The sequence below is a fragment of the Carassius carassius genome, chromosome 22 (genome assembly GCF_963082965.1).
Source record: "Carassius carassius chromosome 22, fCarCar2.1, whole genome shotgun sequence".
Classification (NCBI taxonomy): domain Eukaryota; kingdom Metazoa; phylum Chordata; class Actinopteri; order Cypriniformes; family Cyprinidae; genus Carassius; species Carassius carassius.
Window position 1 is genome coordinate 29,765,745 of NC_081776.1, and position 18,206 is coordinate 29,783,950.

Below are 18,206 nucleotides of genomic sequence, written 5' to 3' on the forward strand. Positions count from 1 at the left end.
TAGGTGAAGATTCTGTTTTGTATGAAACCCCGTCCATAGATGTACAATTAGGCCCAAAGACTCTGACTACAAAATTGTTATGTGCTCCATTAAATACAGGTGCAATTCTAGGCATGGATCTACTCAGACAAGTACATCTGACTTTAGACATGTCCTCAGAATCTGCTAGCATAAAAATTTCATCAGCACAAGTTTCTACCAATAAGGTAATAACTCCTGAGTATGCTTTCTTACAGAATCATCCAATTTGGGCTAAAGACAAAGATGATTGTGGGTTTTTGACAGGTGTAGAACCAGTCAAATTGACAGGAACGCCACCTCCTGTTACCAAACAATATCCTATCAGTAAGGAAGCTATACAGGGGATAAAACCTATTGTGGAAAAATTGCTGAAGCAAGGAGTGCTAGTTAAAACAAACAGTCCCTGTAACTCACCCATATGGCCCATCAAGAAATCTAATGGGACATGGAGACTCACCATAGACTACAGAGTAGCCAATAAACATATACAGAGTAGCCAAGATCCATCTACAATTTGTAATGGCTTACCATTAGATTGTAAGGTTTTTTCTGTAATTGATATGTCTAATGGATTCTTTACTGTACCCTTGCACTCTGACAGCCAGACATGGTTAGCTTTTACAGTTGACTATGAACAATATCAGTGGACACGTTTGCCCCAGGGATTTCAGAATTCCCCAACTTTATACCATCAGGCTGTCAGACGTGATTTGTGTGACCCAGAATGTCCAGTAAAACAGTCCACTATGATTCAATATGTCGATGATATTTTGGTAGCCTCTACAGATCACGAGGTACATCAAACTGAATTGGCAGCATTGTTGGACTATTTGCAGAAAAGAGGACACAAATGTAGCTTTCACAAAGCTCAAATTGCTAAAAACCAAGTCACATTTCTGGGTCAAACAATTGGTGCAGGAAATAGATCTATTACACAGGATCGAGCCGCTTCAGTCAAAGCCATACCTCCACCTACGACCATTAAAACACTCAGATCATTTTTAGGAACAGCAGGTTACTGTAGACCTTGGATTGAAGAATATGCCTCAATTGCTCAGCCTCTCTATGACTTGTTGAAAGGCCAGGTTAAAGATTCTAATACTGTTTGTATGGAAGAAATTCACCTCAAAGCTTTCAATGATTTAAAGAGAGCACTATGTCAAGCACCAGCATTAGGAATTGCACAATCTAATAAACCCTTTGTGCTTTATGTACATGAACAGTTAGGCTTTATGACTGCATGTTTAATGCAAGATCATGGGGGCAGTTTACGCCCAATTCATTACTATTCATGTAAACTTGACATAGTTGCTCAAGGCATGGGCCCATGTCTTATAGCAGTGCAGGCAGTTCATCTAGCTCTTCAGGCTTCAACAGGAATGGTGCTAGGACAGACTACAAATGTAAGATGTCCTCATGCAGTGTCCGCACTAATGAATCAAGCAAAAGTCACTTCTGTCACCTCCTCTCGCTGGGGAAATTGGTTAACGACCCTCACAGCCCCGAACATTGTTTTACAACGTGCACCAGTAACAAACCCATCCTCATGTATGATGTCTGCAATGACTGAAGTTTTGTTAGAGGATGAAGGTGAAATAACTCACGATTGTGTTACGCTTACATACGCAGCTATGAGTGACATAAAAGAAACTCTCGTAGAGAATGCAGAATTGGAGTTGTTTGTTGATGGTTCAGCTCAAGTCATTGAGGGAAACAGACGAGCAGGTTATGCAGTAACTTCCACCACTGAAGTTGTAGCTTCAGGTCGTCTTCCAGATCATTTTTCAGCTCAAGCTGCAGAACTAGTAGCCTTAACTAGAGCATGCACGCTAGCTTCAGGATCGATTGCAAATATCTACACTGATTCCAGATATGCTTTTGGGGTGGTTCATGATTTTGGTGTCATTTGGCAAACTAGACAGTTTCTAACTTCTGCTGGATCCCCCATCAAGCATGCTGGATTAGTAAAAGATTTATTGTTTTCCATGAAACTTCCAAAGAAATTAGCGGTGATCAAAGTGAAAGCACATCTCACAACTAACACTGCAGAAGCTAAAGGTAATACTCTTGCTGATGTAGCTGCTAAACAGGCTTGTTCCTATGCAACTGTACAAGTGTGTTCAGATAGTATAGCACAAAAGACAATTCTGCCTCCTAAATCAATTATTGATCTGTACAAAGACGCTCCTCTATATGAAGCATGGACATGGTTAGACAAAGGGGCCACAGTGGATTCATCTGGATGCTGGACCAAAGAGGGGAAGTATGTCGCTCCCGAATCACTGCTGCCATATTTGGCTCAACAAATACACAATTTGGGTCACAGTGGTCCAGCAACGATGAATCACAGGTTCTCAAATCAATGGTGGAATACAAAATTCAGAAATGTAGCAACCGAAACAGTCAAGAGATGTGTTACATGTCAAAAAAATAATGATGTGCCAGCAGCAGCTACAGCAGCAACACATACTCCAGCTCCACCAGGACCATTTCGTCACCTGCAAGTTGATTACATATCATTGCCTCCTTGTAAGGGAAAAACTGATGTTTTGGTAGTATTGGACAAGTTCTCTAGATGGCTAGAAGCTTATCCAACAGGGCGTGCTACAGCTGCACATACTGCTAAATGTCTAGTCACTGATTTCATTCCCAGATGGGGATTACCAGATTGCATTGACTCAAATCAAGGTACACACTTCACAGGACAGGTAGTCAAGGAAGTGTCTAAAATGTTGAAAATTAAGTGGAATCTTCAATGCCCCTATAGGCCACAAGCATCAGGACAAGTTGAACGAGCAAACAGAACTATAAAAACCAGGCTAAGCAAAATGCACCAGGAAGGAGTACCATGGGTCGAGGCACTGCCAGCAGTATTGTGTAGTATGAGAGCGTCACGTAACAGATCAGTAGGACTGAGCCCTCATGAGATTATTACAGGACACCCAATGCAGATGCCAGGTGTGATTGATCTTAGAAATGCTGATGTACACATAGCCTCAGATGCCCTGATCACTTACTGTGAAAACCTCACAAAGGCAGTACAGAGTGCCAGAGAGAGAGTTGAGTCGTGTTGGCAGACTCCACCAGAAGGGGGACACACAATCATCCCAGGTCAGTGGGTCATGATGAAGTCATTCAGAAACAAGCCGTTAGAGCCTAAGTGGCATGGACCACATCAAGTGATGTTGATTACAGCAGCTGCAGTGTTTTGTCAGGGAAGGAAAACATGGACTCATGTTTCACACTGTAAAGTTGTTCCTCCACCTACAGGGATAAGATAGGACACATGGACCAGTGAGGAGCCCAGGAAAGAACCGAATGCAACAGGCTTCGGGGGCCAATCCTGCGGTGAAGATTCCCTTTTAGGCATTCCCCCACATACTAGTCCATCCTTACCTCATTGTTCTTTAGGTGTCGCAGTAATTAAGAAATAGGGAAAGAAAGGAACAACAATAGCAGACTCAAATCGACCAGAGGATACAACCCTAGTGTTTACAGTTTTTTTACAACAAATGCTGCTCTGTCGTTGTTTGTTTTCTTTCTTACTCTGTGCAGATACCACTTGATGGCTGTCCCGAGGCCCATACACACCAACCTCCTCACTTGTGTATGACGACACCACTTTTAAAAGACAACCAGACCCACAACCGAGCCAACTGTCACGGAAGAAAAAATAAATAAATTAAATACACAACGCAGAGAATCATACACGGGAACTTCAGTCATCCATCAACATGATCAAGATTGCCGTACTAGTAATCATCATGGACATCACACAAAGTATAGACTCCAGAAACAACATATTCTTAGAGCTGATGAAAATGTCAAGAAACTCCTTGTTTGCTGGAAAGAACGTTTGCATGCCACATCCACCTTCTGTAGGAGCAGGAATCCCATGGGTAGCACACCCCATTTCTGACCGTGATACCTGCACTCTATTTGGTGTTGTCACTAATGGAATTTTTAACCAAAGCACATGTCATGAGGTGACTGTTCCTCAAGCCTCACCATGTTGCATTCCAGGTTTAAGGTCCTGCAATTTGACCTCAACAACACCTGTTATGACAGACTTACTCTTACCAATGACATTTAGTTGGTGTGTTGAACAGCTATCCTTAGACTCCTTAAGATTTGGGGAAAATTCCCAGTGCTGCATGTGGTTTCATAATTAAAATGGGAATGTCACTGAAGACAGAAATTTCATCATCCACACGACAAAAGAATGAGGATGTGGAAGTATGTATTAGGCAAACTCGATCATTCCCTAAGCTATTTAATGTGAACCAATGGTGCAGGATTTCCCCCCCAACAGGCATGTTTTGGCTATGCGGAACCTCAATCTATAGTGTGCTACCGGTGAAGTTGAATGGCAGGTGCACCTTAGTCTATGCCCTACCTGCAGTCAGAGAAAATGTGAAATCCACTCCAGTCCTAATAACAGGCAATACCACCTTTCAAAATATTCCACGTTTAAGTGATTCAGCTCCTACCACGAACACAGAAGATCACTGCATTCCAGGACTCACTTGTGCACAAACATGGTGGTCCAAAACTCTTGGAACATTAATCCCATCTTATGGTGTCATGCAAGCCCTGGATCAAGTCAGAAGCTTATCGAATTCTGTACAGAAACTGGCCAATGATACGGCTTTGGCCTTGGGTAACATCACAAACACTCTCGCTTCACACAAGATAATGATCTTACAGAACAGAGTTGCCTTGGATTACATTCTTGCAATGCAAGGGGGAGCATGTACCATTATTGGACCTGAGTGCTGCACCGGTTTACTGGATCCAACAGAGAACTTGAACAAAATTCAACAAGACATTCTTGAACTTTCTTGAAAGGAAATAGCAATTCTGCTGTTGTTCTTACTACTGGTGTGCTATCTATGCGTCCACAGTATCAAGTGTTTTATTCAACAACTTACTCATGCCCAGGAAATGACAATTCCGACCAGAAAAGATTATTACCCATAAGAACTAGACAGACCCTAGCTGCATGTTTGTTTCTGTGTCAACATGCCATTCGTCACTACAGACAATCAACACAGAGCAAGTGCTATGTGCCTGTAACGATCACAGGTTACAAGAATGAACTTTTAAATGTTTAAATTTTTATTATATTATGAGAGTTATTAGAACTCTCAACGGGAGGACTGTGGGATTACAAATTTATAAAATTTTAAATCTAGGTTCCAATATAATAGCATATGAACTGAAAACATTTTGATATACATTTTGAGGTAAATCAGGAAAATCAGGTGTCTGAGATAATGTCCTTTTGTCTTTTGTCTCTTCCTTGCCATTTGGCTTTTTAAAGCCTATCTTTCAAGTTGAAGATCCCTGTGAATGAACGTGTAGATAAATAGTGTAGGAATTCGACTTGCGTGAAGAAATTAATCATAAATGTGCATTAAAACAGTTTTTTAAAAGAAATTGTGAGTAAAATTACTTCCGTTGTGAAAAACGCTCTGATCGGAAGTGACGCAACGGCCGGTAAACATCGTCTCTTCGTAATGGAGTCAGACAGTGAAGAGGTTGCAGTAGGGATAAATGTCAACTCTTACGATGGGCCATTGCCGTATAATTACGAGCCGCCTAGGCTAGAGAGGGGTCAGGCAGAGTTAAGGGGAAGGGTAAATGGACAGAGGAGAGAGATAGAGTTGTGGTGTGAGGAGAATCGGTTGAGAATTGGGGAGGTGTCTTGGTGAGTGACCACAGGCTAAAGCCAATTGTGGCTAACGTCTCCATGTTTAACACATTGCAGTATCTTTAATAAATCATATTTAGCAATATTGCTGTCGACTTTGTTGTTTTTCAAGCATCCATGTAGATTGTCACCATTTATGCCAGCAACATGTGTCTTAAAATAATTAATTTAGATCCCAGATTTTAAATGAATGTTGTAGGATGTAGGCTATAGCTTACATATGTGACGGTCAGCTAGTCTGGATAGGGATAGAAATTCTGTGCATTTCTACACAACAGTTTATCGTGAAATTTTGTAGAAATTGCTAACTGATTTTTAATCAGTAACTGCTTTTAGACCTAGGTGTCCGCATGTTCTGCTTCTGCAGATGTCAAGCGTTTGGGCCGTATATCTAAACAACATAACCGGACAGCTGGAATTCCGAACTTAGTCGGCTGTTATACTACTCACCTTAGTATTTCCGACGGACATTATGTAAATGAGCTCACATGTACTGTGGAGTACGTGTATGAAAGCGGTTAGTCTTGAGGCTAGGACGGGAATATGCTGTTCATGTAAATACAGTCATTGTAACAAGGATCTTTTATTGTCATGTGAAGGGATACTGGTTGTAAGGCATGCAGATAAATGCATCTAATTGACAGCCTATACTGTACAGGGGGTGTGTCTTTTTACAGTGCATATTTACCCAAGTTTTAGGAAGTAAGTAGTCTACATGTCGTTTCTAACAAGGTCTTACACCAACCATTAGAGCTACAAGGAGGGAAGGAGAGTGAGTTTATCTTAGCACATTTGTTTAACAGGTGCTTGTGTGGTAGATGTGAGGCTATGCCATCAGCAGTGGAGAGTGTGTGCTGTAGGGAGGTCGACGCCTATTGGTCCCTTGTCCAAAACCTAGATCCCCCAGAAGACATTACCTGCCTCACACTCCATCCAGGGTTTGAAGCATCCTGTCTGAATCCTTTTGTGCTGCAGATAGCATACATGAACTCCAGACAGGAGCATGGCCCTCTTCAAGCCAGCAGACCAGAGTAGGTTTTGAGCAAAAATTATTTCACACTGCAATTCAAAGAAACGGCTTTTCTACACCAAAATAGTAAATCCTGTTAAGCAGGTTTTTAAACTCAGTGGTTTCCATATACTTCCTATAAAAACAACTTTGGTGTTGTGTAGTACAGTAGAATCAGCCAACAGGACATGCAATATTTACCATTGAAATTGTTTACTATGAAAACATGGTATGATCAAAATGTAATTATGTCCCAATCTACACCACAGGCAGTTCCGATACACAGCATACAGGCAGGTTGTCCGCTGGGCGTACGGAATAATAGGCAGGAACATTAGGAAAGCCATACCTTCATGTGTTGTGTCAGCAATAAGGAGGCAGTTTGCAGAGGAGGGACAAACATAAAAAGGTTTCCAGTGGCCCCGCTTGGAAGACGATTAATAAATACATAGTGAAACAAACTGTACTGGTAAAATTGATCTTTTATTACATGTTAAAACGTGAGTGTCGTGCGAGATGGAGGCTGACTGCCTCATCCTTGGCAACCTTCTGGACGGAAGAGGTGAGGGGGGGCAGTGCAGCAGAGGACAAGACGGCACTGCTTTCTTGTAGGGCCTGTGGTGACTTGCAGTATTCCTCTACCAGAGAGACCATAAGATTTGTTGCGTATCCTTGAGGAGAGAAATGTTTAGAAAACATTTAGTAACATGGATGACTCGCATAAAGATAGATTCACACAAAAAAGATATTGAAAAACTAAGTGAAACTACTAACCGTAAGATGGTTTCTCCTTGATGGGGTGGACTACCCAGCCACCTTTCCGAAACCGTAGGTAGCGAACAGCGTAGCGTACCTCACCCTCACTAGTTCGCGCTACATCTCTGTTGCCATTACTATTGAAATGTAGGGCTGCCAAGAGAAGTCTCTACGAGATAAGTAGATAGAACATTAGGTCTCCAAAGCTAACCCAATGCAGTGAAATGCAACAGAAATATGACATTAATGTTTTCAGTTCAAATGGGTATAAGACAATGACTCATCTTTGCAATTATTTTTTTGCAAACAATATGTAATGCTGTTATCAATCTATAACATTTTGGTCTGCTATACAAAACTGCATTAGTTTTTAGCCATATTCATTCTGTCATAATTTCCTGAAATTGAAAAAAAAAAAAACTAATTTTATTAGTATCGATACTTTTAAGTGATAACACTACCTGCTGTACATCCCAAGAAAAGAAAAGCCAATGTGTTTTGGAGCAAAATGCAGAATAAGGGAATGGTAGGCCTCCAGGGAGAATGTCTGATGCTGAGGTGACAATTGTCGAATATCCTTTACCAGTGCTTTCCTGGCAGCTACACTCTCCAGTTTAGTGGCTGCTGGTGATCCTGAATAAAACGTATTCTGTCATATAATCTCTCGCATTTCATAACACAAGTAATTATTAGTACACATGGGGTTACGTATTGATAAAACCAAACTAAAATTTACAAGCACTGAAAAAAGTTTAGACTCAAAATATTTGACATCTTTTAACATAGGCTATTATGTTGTACCTGGTTCCAGCCACTCCTTGTTTCTTGCCTCTCCTTCCAACGGTGGATGTGCGCAGCTGGTAAATGCTGGAGAGCTGTGTTCATGTATGTCCTGTACATGATTTATCATACTCTGCCATTTTGCCTGCATCTCATCTGGATCTCCTGTAGGGGTGGAAGCTGCGGTCCAGTAGAGATGGTTGATAATGGCAGGCCTCCACAGCTTCAGATCCTCACAGTCCCTCTCTTTTTCAGCAGCATCCAGTGCTTTCTGTACACCTGTTCCAGAGCAGACAAACAGAGCAGAGCAAATTAATTATTAGGAAAGTGAATTTAACTACAAAAACCAGTCTGTTATATAGAACTACCAACATCACAATACATACTTTTCCCAATATGCCAGACGTCAAAGAAATGCTTTGTTCCTTCTGAACACATTTTCTCACGTACCCACTTAGCCACCTAAAACACAAATTGACTCCCGTTTTCGACGTGCAGATTCTCTGCTAGTGCTAACATTAACGTTAGACTCTTCACTCCCGCCAGATTTTGCAGGTGGACTTGCATGCACCGATGGCACAGCTCCATTTGCCAGCCTAACCCACTCTTTTCGTCGAAATTCCATGCGAAATTCCATAAGATCTCCTTGGTTGTAGCTGTCCGGTGTGAAGTGTTTTTCACATACCACCGTGTGTCTTGTCAACGAGGAGGCAGCGAAATTGCTTCTCTTTGCCTGGACGAAACATATCCAAGCACGGAAATCTTTGTGTTTCTTGTTTGGAAATCGGTGGACCCGATGGCCAGACAAGTTGGAGTTGTTGCATCCAAAACAAACACAAGAATTCACCATTGTGACAACTCAAACCTACTATAACTATAATAACGATAACGACAATCTCTATTTTCTGTTTCCACCTCTCAGACTACGTAAACCCACACTGAGAAACAGGGCAGCAGCGCCTATGTTTGCCTGTCGTTACGTCATATGACGCGTTCTCTGGGAAAAGGCAGTTTTTTGGCGCGTAGCTTAGAATAGGCACTTTTTTTTCTTAATTTCTGCCCGTGGGTGTTGTAAAACATATGTATTCTTATGTACGTCTTTTTAAATTTACATTTTCATACAATATTCTGTATAAATTAAGTTATAAAATTATATTGAAAGATGGCCTTTAAGCTCAAGACACAGCTGTGCCTTTTGTCTCTATGATAATGTGAAGGTATAAGCGATACTGTCAGGCACCTCTGTATTTAAATGACACTGTTATGCTGATGAGATCAAGGCTGGGAAGATGCCAGTGTCTGGCACCTTCCTGATTGCATTTGCATGCTTTGTTTAGGTTTGTCTCCACCTCTGTGTATCCCGCCCCCTTAAAATGTACATAAACTACAATGTCTTAGGGACAAGTTCGACTTCTTGATGAATGCAGCGCCACGCAGACCGTTCTCAATAAAGAATCCTGCTGAATATTACCCAAGAGTCTCCTGGTCTTCGTTTCTGAGTTCCCAACACTATCACAACTTCATTTGAATAATTCCACATCATGCCTGACTGCCATCCACATAATACAGTAAATACAGTAGATGGTCAACCAAAACGATCGTACTTCGACTGCCGCCGCGTCTGCAAAGTGCATTTGCAGCTTTTGACCGCTGAGTGGCACTTTAACCACAAGTTATCAAACAAGAGCATCAAATCACATTTTCGCAAATAGACGTCAGCTTTGCCTATTTAATGTGTTAGGGTGATATCAGCTAAATTTGGCCATTTTGTGGTAAATCGTTTGGGACAATGATACAATACCATATAATTTTCAATTCAATTCAAGTTTATTTGTATAGCGCTTTTTACAATACAAATCGTTACAAAGCAACTTTACAGAAAATTATGTTTCTACAATATTTAGTAGTAGCTAGTAGTTTGTGCACGTTTTACAGGATTTTAGAAAAATAAAAATAATAATACAAGACGTAGTCAGCTAGATGATGAACTATCAATATTATTAATTAATAGTAATTATATGATGCAGTCACACATGTAGCAATATTTGTTAGTTCTGTTTGTTGATTCAAGGTTAGGATCATCTGGGGTCCTCTGAGGGTCAGCATCATCTCTTCTCAGGTGTTCTGGATCCAGACTGGAGCTTGTGTAAATCCTAGTAAATCCTAGCAAAACATAGAAACAAAATAGAGACATCATTAGCATAGCTGCTGAAACTGAAGTAAAATTAGTTTAACCCAAGCTGAAGAATAAAAATGCAGATGCAACTACACTCACAATTTAAGAGATACATTATTCGAATGCCTGGCGAAAGACATGTGTTTTTAATCTAGATTTAAACAGAGAGAGTGTGTCTGAACCCCGAACATTATTAGGAAGGCTATTCCAGAGTTTGGGAGCTAAATGTGAGAAAGCTCTACCTCCTTTAGTGGACTTTGCTATCCTAGGAACTACCAAAAGTCCAGCGTTTTGTGACCTTAGGAAGCGTGATGGGTTGTAGCGTGGTAGAAGGCTAGTTAGGTACGCAGGAGCTAAACCATTTAGGGCCTTATAGGTAAGTAATGATAATTTGTAACTGATACGGAACTTAATAGGTAGCCAGTGCAGAGACTGTAAAATTGGGGTAATATGATCATATTTTCTTGACCTGGTAAGGACTCTAGCTGCTGCATTTTGGACTACCTGTAGCTTGTTTATTGACGAAGCAGGACAACCACCTAGAAGTGCATTACAATAGTCCAGTCTAGAGGTCATGAATGCATGAACTAGCTTTTCTGCATCAGAAACAGATAACATGTTTCGTAGCTTGGCAATGTTTCTAAGATGGAAGAATGCAGTTTTTGTAACATTGGAAATATGATTTTCAAAAGACAAATTGCTGTCCAATATAACACCCAGATTTCTGACTGTAGAGGAAGTAACAGTACATCCGTCTAGTTGCAGATTGTAATCTACAAGATTCTGTGTAGTGTTTTTTGGTCCAATAATTAATATCTCTGTCTTATCCGAATTTAATTGGAGAAAATTATTTGTCATCCAATCTTTTACATTTTTAACACACTCTGTTAGCTTAGATAATTGGGAAGTTTCATCTGGTCTCGTTGAGATATATAGCTGAGTATCATCAGCATAACAGTGGAAGCTAATTCCGTATTTTCTAATAATATTACCAAGGGGCAACATGTATATTGAAAATAGAAGGGGACCTAGGACGGATCCTTGTGGCACTCCATATTTTACTGATGATAAATGAGATGACACCCCATTTAAGTAAACAAAATGGTAGCGATCGGACAGGTAGGATCTAAACCATCTTAGAGCCTGCCCTTGAACACCTGTATAGTTTTGTAATCGATCTAGGAGTATGTCATGATCTATTGGTGTCGAACGCAGCACTAAGATCAAGTAAGACTAGAAATGAGATGCAGCCTTGATCTGACGCAAGGAGCAGGTCATTTGTAATTTTAACAAGTGCAGTTTCTGTGCTATGGTGGGGGCTGAAACCTGACTGAAATTCTTCATACAGATCATTTTTATGCAGGAAGGTGCTCAATTGAGCAGACACAACTTTTTCTAATATTTTAGACATAAATGGAAGATTTGAAATAGGCCTATAATTTGCCAGTACACTAGGATCTAGTTTTGGTTTCTTAATAAGAGGCTTGATAACCGCCAGCTTGAATGGTTTTGGGACGTGACCTAAAGATAACGACGAGTTAATGATATTGAGAAGCGGTTCTTCGGCTACAGGTAACAGCTCTTTTAGTAATTTAGTGGGTACAGGATCTAATAAACATGTTGTTGGTTTAGATACAGTGATAAGTTTATTTAGCTCTTCCTGTCCTATATTTGTAAAGCACTGCAGTTTATCTTTGGGTGCGATGGATGAAACTGAAGTGTTAGACGCTGTAGAATCTACATTCGCTATTGTATTTCTAATGTTATCTATTTTATCAGTGAAGAAATTCATAAAGTCATTACTATTTAACGTTGGTGGAATATTTGAATCAGGTGGCGTCTGGTAATTTGTTAATTTAGCCACTGTGCTAAATAAAAACCTTGGATTGTTTTGGTTATTTTCAATGAGTTTGTGGATATGCTCTGCCCTAGCAGTTTTTAGAGCCTGTCTATAGCTGGACATACTGTTTTTCCATGCAATTTTAAAAACTTTCAAGTTAGTTTTTCTCCATTTGCGTTCAAGACTACGAGTTACTTTCTTGAGAGAGTGAGTATTACTGTTATACCATGGCACAGTACGTTTTTCTCTAACCTTTTTCAATTTGATGGGGGCAACAGCTTCTAATGTATTAGAGAAAATAGTGCCCATGTTGTCAGTAATTTCGTCTAATTCATGTGTATTTTTGGGTACAAATAGCAGTTGAGATAGATCAGGCAGGTTATTTGCGAATCTGTCTTTGGTGGCTGGAACAATAGTTCTGCCCAGACGGTAACGCTGAGACATATAGTTAATATCAGTTATACGCAGCATGCACGACACAAGGAAATGGTCTGTAATATCATCACTTTGGGGTACAATATCTATAGCAGTAAGATAGATTCCATTAGATCTAGTGTATGATTAAAACGATGAGTGGGCCTGGTGACATTTTGCTTGACTCCAAAGGAGTTTATTAGGTCAGTAAACGCAAGTCCTAATGTATCATTTGCATTATCAACGTGAATATTAAAATCTCCCATGATTAGCGCCTTATCAACTGTAACTAGAAGGTCTGAGAGGAAATCTGCAAATTCTTTTAGGAATTCTGTATACGGCCCTGGTGGTCTATACACAGTAGCCAGAGCAAGAGATACATTAGACTTCTTTTGCATATCTGACAGTGTAACATTTAGCAGAAGTATTTCAAAAGAGTTAAACCTGTATCCTGTTTTCTGGGTAACATTGAGAATATCACTATATATTGTTGCAACACCTCCGCCACGACCAGTCTGACGGGGCTCATGCTTGTAACAGTAGTTTGGTGGAGTAGACTCATTTAGACCAAAATAATCATTCGGTTTTAGCCAGGTTTCAGTCAAGCAGAGTACATCAAAACTATTTTCTGTGATCATTTCATTTACAATAACTGCTTTGGGTGTGAGTGATCTAATATTTATGAGCCCAAACTTTAAAAATTGTTTTTGTTCATTTACTTTACATTTTTCTGGTTTAATTACGATAAGATTTTTTCTAGATCCTACATTATATTTTGACCTCACTATTCGGGGAACAGACACAGTCTTAATAGTTTTTACAGCGCAAGTACTTTTATCATTTAAGCGGGTGGAACAAAACTCATCATAATAGTTATTAGAGAATTTTCTTACTAGTCACATGGAGCGAAGTGTCCTGGAGATGTTGTCAGAGAGCAGCTCCGCTCCGATTCTGCTGGGGTGTAATCCATCAGCGCGAAACAGCCTAGGACGCTCCCAGAAAAGATTCCAGTTATTAACAAATAGCAGTTTCTGTTCTTTACACCATGACAACAACCATTCATTTAAAGCAAAAAGTCTACTGAACCTTTCGTGTCCTCGTCGATACGTGGGCAGTGGTCCTGACACGACGATCGTCGCCGCGGGCGTCGTGCTGCGAACCGTCTCGATCAGGCTGCTGAAGTCCCTCTTCAGCGTCTCCGTCTGCCGCAGCGTGGTGTCGTTAACCCCGGCGTGAAGCACGACCGCTCTGGGGCTCTCGTCGGCCTTCACGATCGCGGGTATCTGCGCAGAAACATCGAGAACACGAGCACCAGGCAAACAGTGAGTGTGCACTTTACCTTCGGCTAACGTAGCACTTACGTGTCGGACGATGGAGTCTCCGATGATCACAGCGTTGCGTCCTGTCTCGCGGAGGGGAGCGAAGCGGTTCCGGATGGAGATGTCGAAGGCAGGAGGGGGAGAAGTCGTCGCCCGGGACCCGGCTCGCGTCCTCCGCTGTGGATGCACCCAGGGTCCGTGGTGTCCCGGCGTCGCAGTGAAGGACATCTGCGAAGATCGCATCCTGGGTGCACCGGGCCTGTGCAGAGAAACACACGGAGTAGATGTGGTGGGACTGTTAGCAGATCGCTGTATACTTACCCCGGACTTGTGAGCGTCAGCCCGGGATGATTCCAGCGCGGCTCTCCGCTCTCTCAGCTGGGCCTGCCTTTCCTCCAGGTCGCGAATCTGCTTCCCCACGGCCTCGAGCTCGAGCTGCACAGAGTGGAGACATTCATCTGCCATTAAAGCAAGTAACAGTGAGTACAGCAGTGGTAATGTGTGTGAATAGAGTATTAGCAATGTAAGCGCAGTTAGCTGCAACCACGCCGCTGATGCTAACGGGCTAAAAGCTAATAGCGGACCCGGGAGATCAAAATAAAACTAGTAATAGCGAGGCGCTCTGATTGTTTGTGTTGTAGAATACAATAGAGGATATATTCACACGTTATATAAACGGAAACGATGATGTATAAAATTGATTTTTGAGTTAAAAATAGTCAATGAAAAGATTATAGTGACGGAGCTCAAACGCAGTACAGCCGCCAACAACAAACAGGAAGTGGAAACAGTCCACGTCACTAAGAGATATATGCCTAGTCCATGTGTATTTATGATTAATAATGACTGTTTTTAATAATTTTGTGTTGAAATTATGTAATAAAATATAATTATTTGGGCCCTACCGTTCTTGAAACATCAGTTGTGCCAACTTTTTTTGCATGAGCAGTTTCAGGTACAATGGGCCAGTCAAATTGCAAAGGGAAATAGTAATTAATCATCAATTTTAATTTTAAAACACAACTGCTTATACTGCCACATAACATTTAAACAAACATATTCATATGTGCCATTAAAAAATGTAAAAATAAATAAATATATATATATATTTGTTTTTTGGGGGGGGGGGGGTGCAAACCCACATATTCAAATGTGCAATTAAAAAAGTCAATTTTGGAACAACATAGATTAGTGAACTGATGTCAGTGGTGTGTGTCTGTGTGTGCGTGTGTGTGTGTGTGTGTGTGTGTGTGTGTGTGTGTGTGTGTGTGTGAACAATACATTTAGAACGAAATGTGCAAATTACAGAAATTCACATTCAAAATTGATAACTGATTTGTGTGTGTGTGATGAAAACATTTTTCAAACAGTCTTTGCAAATGAAACCATCGTCATCACCGATATCATTCTCTTCACCACAGCTGTCATGAAACCTGGCAGAACATGGATCATATTTTACCCATTCCTCAGTAGCCTTAGGGTCATTTGGGTCCCCATAGTGGGTGTTGCAGGCTTTGCAAGGTGATTTGCTTCTCTTGCCCTGCTTTTTTCTTTCCTTTTGGTTGCTTGCTGCCCGGGTACTTGCTGGCTTGCTTGGCTGGTTGCTTGCTGGATTACTTTTTTGTTTTAATATATTCAATGTGTTGCTCACTTGTGAGGTTATATGATGGTAGCTTCACTCTCTTTCTGATGGCCCTCTCCCTTTGTGGCACTGAGATCAAGTCAGTGAATGTGAACGATCTCACAGACTGAACAGGAAGAAAATAACAAAAAGGGCCTATGTTATTGTAAGAAATAGAATAATTATTTGGTGTACATTTTGTATGATTAGGGACTAAATTGTGTGTGTGCATGCATGAATGTGTATGCGTATGTTTTCGTGAGCATGCATGTGTAACATGTCATGTAGCCTAAGTTTGAAAGTAGTATAAAATATCACTTACTGTGGAGGTGGAAGGTCCCTCATCCTGGGAGTGGGTTTCTTTCTGTGGTGTGAACTGATTGAAGAGGTCATTATCTTCTTCCGGTACATCCTCCAACACAACCTCTTGAAACACCACCTTCTCATCTTCTGGAAAAAGTACATTGGTTCCATAGGTAGCAGAGGTGTCAGGGAAGCAGAGGACTTAGGTCTGGCTGGCGGGTGGGAGGGTTGATGTCCAGAGAGCAGGGCTGATGGCTGGCAGGCAGAGTGGGTCAAGGTCAGCATGGGCGACCCTCGTCCAGTGGCCGGTGGTGGGTTAGACTCTGGTCTTGTGGGCGGTGGGAAGAGACACTGCAGCCTTATGGGCAGGGTTGGGAGAGACTACGGCCTTGTGGGCAGGGTTGGTAGAGTGGATGGTAGCACTCTTTCGTTGGTCTTGCTGAGGGCAAAACCAGACTCAGGGAGAATATCTTTATTGAAAGGGAACATCCCTGTCCCGCAGAACCCTGCCTTGGCATTTTTAATAGTGGCAGCCTCTGCCCAAGCCCTGCTGAACACTGCAAAGAACTCCATCCTTGACAGTTCCTGCCCAGCCATCATCCTCGTCCACTTCCTCCCTACCTGGTCCCATTGGTGTTTTAGACTCTTGAAGAGGGCCTTGTTTGCCGGTTGCAGCACATGGGTTGTGTGGGCAGGGTAGCACATGATGTGCACATTCTTGCTCTTCAGTAACTTAATAATTTCCAGGTTATAGACATGGCTACTGTGGCCATCAAGGAGGAGAAGGTGGGGCCTGGGGTCATCCCTGGGGAGGGACTGAATGAACATTTGACCCCACTCCAGAAAGAGGTCAGAGGTAATCCAGCCATTGTCTGAACACCTTACGCTGGTGTTCTCCGAGAATCCCTGTAGCCACTCAGAACAAACATGCTTCCCCTTAAAAATAATCATTGTCCAACTGTATGTGCCTTCTGCATTGAACGCTGCCAGACAAGTCGTTGTCTCCCCCTTTTCTCCAGCACACACCTCCACACATGGCTGGCCAACCTGTCCAACGACCTTTGTCAAACTGAACTGGTCCTGAAGCCCAGACTCGTCACAGTTCCATATATGTGAAGGTGTGCCCTCAAAACCCAACTCGACCAAAATGCTCTCATACTGGTTAAACCACTGGCTAACCACGTCTTTGTTGAGTCCAGCAGCCCATGCTGCAGACAGGACCTCTGGCTTGTGCATCCCAAGCTCTGGGTTGCACTTTAGAAAGTTCTGAAACCAGTAATATCCGGCCCTCCCTGCTGTCTTGGAGAAACCAGATATGTTGTTCTTGGCTGCAAAATCAAAGGCCACTTGCTGGACATCACGTATTGTGAAGGGAAACCCCCTCTGCGCCAAGGTCTTGAGGGTGGCAGCAAGCCCCCTTTCAGCCACCTCTGGAAGGTAGGGCTTCCGCCCTGATGCATGTTCACTGCCAGTCACCTTTCCACTGATGCGTCTTTGCAGTGTGGATCGCAGCACACTCCATGCTCGTGATAAGAGGTGCACACTCACTGTAATTCCTTTCTTCACTCCCTCCCTGTATTCATCTAAAGCCCCCCTTATCCTCTCCTCTTTCCACAGATTGTAGTTGTTTGGCCTTACCCCAACCATCCCCCCCCCCCCCTGTTTTATCTTTGTATCCTTTCCTCTCTGGTCCTTGTTCCTCTCCTCTTTTCTCTCTTTCTGTCTCCTCTCATTTCCTCTGCATTCCTTTCTCCTCACCTGTTCTCTCACTTCCTGTCTCCTCTGCTTGTCTCCTCTCTCATCCTTCCTCTAAATCCTCTCACTTCCTCTCTCTTTCCTTCTCCCTTTCTTCTCTCCTCTCGCTTCCTTCTCGTTTGCCATACTCACTGTAAATAAAATATCTACTACCATTATTACTGTTGGGGGGGGGGGGGGGTCATGGTGAGTGTGTATGTGTGTTTGTGAGTGACACAGATGCTGGCCCACTTTAGCTGAAACCACGTGGCCCATTTTACCTCAGTGGGTTAAGGTAAATTGGGCCGCCAAGAAAAACATCACTTTTCAAAAAATATGTTCCTATACCAAACTAAAAACATTATTTCTGATTGATGCCATCAAGACAGATATTATGCATAGTTTTTTATGTGCATGTTTTTTTAAAATAGATTTATCATCCTTATAATAGTTTAGTTAAGTTTGGTATGCCAGGCTACTTACCATGCAGCCTTCTGGTGCAGTCTTGATAAGAATTATT

General features: G+C 41.9%; 1 long non-coding RNA gene across 1 annotated transcript; it reads right to left on the bottom strand.

Annotated features, from left to right (window-relative positions):
• Window positions 1–7,207: 7,207 nt before the first annotated feature.
• Window positions 7,208–7,704, bottom strand: LOC132099217 (uncharacterized). Its single transcript, XR_009423074.1, has 2 exons — window positions 7,518–7,704; window positions 7,208–7,414 (listed from the first exon to the last, which is right to left on the bottom strand). It is a non-coding gene; the product is annotated as an uncharacterized LOC132099217 (long non-coding RNA).
• Window positions 7,705–18,206: the final 10,502 nt, after the last annotated feature.